The 4,678-nt window shown below is 49.7% G+C and overlaps 1 pseudogene; it reads right to left on the reverse strand.

Annotated features, from left to right (window-relative positions):
* Window positions 1-383: 383 nt before the first annotated feature.
* LOC128632888 (basic proline-rich protein-like) lies at window positions 384-3,870 on the reverse strand (annotated as a pseudogene).
* Between the last annotated feature and the right edge of the window lie 808 nt (window positions 3,871-4,678).

Consider the following 4,678-nt stretch of genomic DNA (forward strand, 5'->3'; position numbering starts at 1 on the left):
ATCACACACACACAATCACACACACACAATCATAAATATACACACAATCACAAGTAAACACACAATCACACACACACATACAAAATCACACTCACACACACACAAATCACACACAATCATACACACACGCAGACAATCACAAACACACACAATCACAAACACACACACATACAAAATCACACTCTCACACACACACACACACACACACACACACACACACACCTTCAACAGCCCCCTCATCCCAATCACGTTAGCAGAGCTGCATGGCAATGATTTCTCCTTACTTTTGTGTGGGCTCTAGTTAAACCCAGGCACTAATGGGCTTTTTTTCTCCAGATAAGAAATTACCAGCGCAGGCCGCTCTTTTGTCTCTCCCTGGGAGCTCAATAGCCGTCGGCGTGGAGAAAGGCCTCGGTTACCAGAGAAACGGAGAGTGTGCTCCCCTCGTCTCCATGGTAAACAGCAGAGCATTTTGTCACAGCCTCCCGTTCAGACCCTGAACACGATTTAGCAGTTTGGTAACAATCTACAGCATACTGATAATTTATACAGAATAAACCATCTCCAGCAAATATAGCTACTGATTAGAAGTTAAGCAAAAAGCCTGTTATAATATTCACTACGTGAAGAATTTTTAAAATAAACAAGAAAATAAGAATGTAACACTCATTCATCACCTTCCTTTCCCCCTTTTTCCACTTGCCAGTTTAAATGACTTAAAATAATAATAATAATAATAATAATAATAATAATAATAATAATAATAATAAGCAGAAGAAGAAGAAGAATTTTATGTAGGCTATTCTTAAGGGCTAATTAACATTTTATATTATTATTATTATTATTATTATTATTATTATTATTATTATTATTATTAATCAGCCAGTACCTGCATCATTCTCAGTGTGTTCAGGTTTCACTTCGCATCACGTCTACTCTACAGCCACTTTTGATTTGAAAAGAACTGAATAAATCGGGGGGCGGACGAAAAGACTTTTGAGAGAGAGAGAGAGAGAGAGAGAGAGAGAGAGAGAGACTGTAGCCTCCATTTCACTTCAATCAGGACCAGGGAAACAGGGAAATTACAGCGCACACAAAGACACTGGCGTCGTAATTTCAGGGATAGACAAACCCTGCAATAAAATTACCCAAATTACTGGCGCGCTCCCTAAATACTGTCTCGCGCTCAATCTCGCGACCGGAGCGCACACGGGCACGCGCCTCACCTTGCTATCAGTTCGCGCGAGTCAGACCACCGGTTCATACAGTGCTGTCCAAAACAGCAAACTTCCTGCAACCCTTGCACTGCAGGACCAACCTCAGCCCCATGACAAACAGAAGGCGAACAAATAAAAGAGTAAAAATTCTACGAAAATAATATGTTAGTTGTAATTATGCATATAACTAATGTATGCATGATATCGAATCAAAACAATTTGTACCAAACACAAAGCTAGGATTTATAGCATGTTTCATGTATATTATGTGGGTTGATTACAGTTTTTCTTGATTGCTTAAACACTATAACCAGGCTTTTGAACTAAAATTTCAAAACCATAATGTCATTTATCAAAAAGCACACCCATTTCCCGAAACTATAAACACCATTCCCCTGTTTTGACACATGAGTCAGTTTTGTTGAACTGTCACTGTCAAACTCTACACACAAATCCCTTCATTTCTCATTGCCTACACCATGCGGTCATATAGAAAGCACTAGCGTTCGATATTGTTCGGTAAAGTCAGCACAGCTTCAGTTCAATTAGCACACAATTACCCAGGTGGAAACAATAAGAGTCCAAATTGATCACACACCAATCAGAACCTTCAATAGATAGAGGAAAGGGCCCGAGTCAGTTCATTCAGTCCTGGAACAATGGATCCAGAGAGACGTGAAGGAAGAGGTCGAGGACACCAGAGAGGAGATGGAGGAGAAGTAGGGAGAAGAGGAAGAGGAGGAGGAAGTGGAGGAGTAGGGAGAGGAGGATGAGGAGGAGTAAGAAGAGGAAGAAGAGGTGGAGGAGTAGGGAGAGGAGGAAGAGAACGAGAAGTAGGGAGAGGAGGAGGAGGTGGAGGAGTAGGGAGAGGCGGAAGAGGTGGAGGAGTAGGGAGAGGAGGAGGAGGAGGAGGAGGGAGAGGAGGAAGAGGTGGAGGAGTAGGTGGAGGAGGAAGAGGAGGAGGAGGGAGAGGAGTAGGTGGAGGAGGAAGAGAATGATGAGGAGTAGGGAGATGAGGAGGAGGTGGAGGAGTAGGGAGAGGAGGAAGAGAAGGAGGAGGAGTAGGGAGAGGAAGAAGAGGTGGAGGAGTAGGAAGAGGAGGAAGAGAAGGAGGAGCTGGAGGAGTAGGGAGAGGAGGAAGAGGAGGAGGTGGAGGAGTGGGGAGAGGAGGAAGAGGAGGAAGAGGTGGAGGAGTGGGGAGAGGAGGAAGAGGAGGAAGAGGTGGAGGAGTAGGGAGAGGAGGAAGAGGAGGAAGAGGTGGAGGAGTAGGGAGAGGAGGAAGAGGTGGAGGAGTAGGGAGAGGAGGAAGAGAAGGAGGAGGAGTAGGGAGAGGAAGAAGTGGTGGAGGAGGAAGAGGAGGAGGAGGTAGAGGAGTAGGTGGGGGAGGAAGAGAAGGAGGAGGAGTAGGGAAAGGAGGAAAAGGTGGAGGAGTAGGGAGAGGAGGAAGAGAAGGAGGAGTAGGTGGAAAAGGAAGAGAAAGAGTAGGGAGAGGAGGAAGAGGATTAGGAGGTGGAGGAGGAGTAGGGAGAGCAGGAAGAGAAGGAGGAGTAGGTGGAGAAGGAAGAGAAGGAAGAGGGAGAGGAGGAAGAGGTGGAGGAGTAGGTGGAGGAGGAAGAGAAGGAGGAGGAGTAGGGAGAGGAGGAAGAGGTGGAGGAGTGGGGAGAGGAGGAAGAGGTGGAGGAGTGGGGAGAGGAGGAAGAGAAGGAGTGAGAGGAGGAAGAGGTGGAGGAGGAAGAGGTGGAGGAGTGGGGAGAGGAGGAAGAGAAGGAGAAGGAGTAGGGAGAGGAGGAAGAGGTGGAGGAGTAGGGAGAGGAGGAAGAGGTGGAGGACTGGGGAGAGGAGGAAGAGGGAGGAGTGGGGAGAGGAGGAAGAGGTGGAGGAGTGGGGAGAGGAGGAAGAGAAGGAGTGAGAGGAGGAAGAGGTGGAGGAGTAGGTGGAGGAGGAAGAGGTGGAGGAGTGGGGAGAGGAGGAAGAGGTGGAGGAGTGGGGAGAGGAGGAAGAGGTGGAGGAGTGGGGAGAGGAGGAAGAGAAGGAAGAGGGAGAGGAGGAAGAGGTGGAGGAGGAGGAGTAGGGAGAGGAGGAAGAGGTGGAGGAGTAGGGAGAGGAGGAAGAGGTGGAGGAGTAGGGAGAGGAGGAAGAGGTGGAGGAGTAGGGAGAGGAGGAAGAGGTGGAGGACTGGGGAGAGGAGGAAGAGGGAGGAGTGGGGAGAGGAGGAAGAGGTGGAGGACTGGGGAGAGGAGGAAGAGAAGGAGTGAGAGGAGGAAGAGGTGGAGGAGTAGGTGGAGGAGGAAGAGGTGGAGGAGTGGGGAGAGGAGGAAGAGAAGGAAGAGGGAGAGGAGGAAGAGGTGGAGGAGGAGTAGGGAGAGGAGGAAGAGGTGGAGGAGTAGGGAGAGGAGGAAGAGGTGGAGGAGTAGGGAGAGGAGGAAGAGGTGGAGGACTGGGGAGAGGAGGAAGAGGGAGGAGTGGGGAGAGGAGGAAGAGGTGGAGGACTGGGGAGAGGAGGAAGAGAAGGAGTGAGAGGAGGAAGAGGTGGAGGAGTAGGTGGAGGAGGAAGAGGTGGAGGAGTGGGGAGAGGAGGAAGAGGTGGAGGAGTGGGGAGAGGAGGAAGAGGTGGAGGAGTGGGGAGAGGAGGAAGAGGTGGAGGAGTGGGGAGAGGAGGAAGAGGGAGGAGTGGGGAGAGGAGGAAGAGGTGGAGGAGTGGGGAGAGGAGGAAGAGGTGGAGGAGTGGGGAGAGGAGGAAGAGAAGGAGTGAGAGGAGGAAGAGGTGGAGGAGGAAGAGAAGGAGAAGGAGTAGGGAGAGGAGGAAGAGGTGGAGGAGTGGGGAGAGGAGGAAGAGAAGGAGAAGGAGTAGGGAGAGGAGGAAGAGGTGGAGGAGTAGGGAGAGGAGGAAGAGGTGGAGGAGTAGGGAGAGGAGGAAGAGGTGGAGGACTGGGGAGAGGAGGAAGAGGGAGGAGTGAGGAGAGGAGGAAGAGGAGTAGGAGGTGGAGGAGAAGTAGGGAGAGGAAGAAGAGGTGGAGGAGAAGTAGGGAGAGGAAGAAGAGGTGGAGGAGTAAGGAGAGGAAGAGGAGGACGATGATGACGAGGAAGAGGTAAGGGAAAGGGCAAGGAAACAAGCAGTCTTAGATGAAATACGTGGCACTCTAGTTGACCATGTCCTTGTCCATGGTATGACTATGAGGGAGGCTGGGCAGCGAGTACAGTCAAACTTGAGACGCTTCACCGTCGCCTCGATCATAAGAACCTTCATAGAGGAAAACGGGTAGGTGCACTTCAGACTGCTCTCTACTGCAACCTTTGAGTGCTGCACTATGTGCCTTTACAACACGTACACGTACTGTAACTGTTGCACTATTACTACTGTAATAAAAAGAAATGCATCAAATTGCCTCACATACAGACAGAGTTACTGTATGCTTCCATTTCGTAAAAGGGATGTGTTACAGTTACTGTAATCAGTACTT

Source organism: Ictalurus punctatus, chromosome 6 (genome assembly GCF_001660625.3).
Source record: "Ictalurus punctatus breed USDA103 chromosome 6, Coco_2.0, whole genome shotgun sequence".
Taxonomy (NCBI): Eukaryota; Metazoa; Chordata; class Actinopteri; order Siluriformes; family Ictaluridae; genus Ictalurus; species Ictalurus punctatus.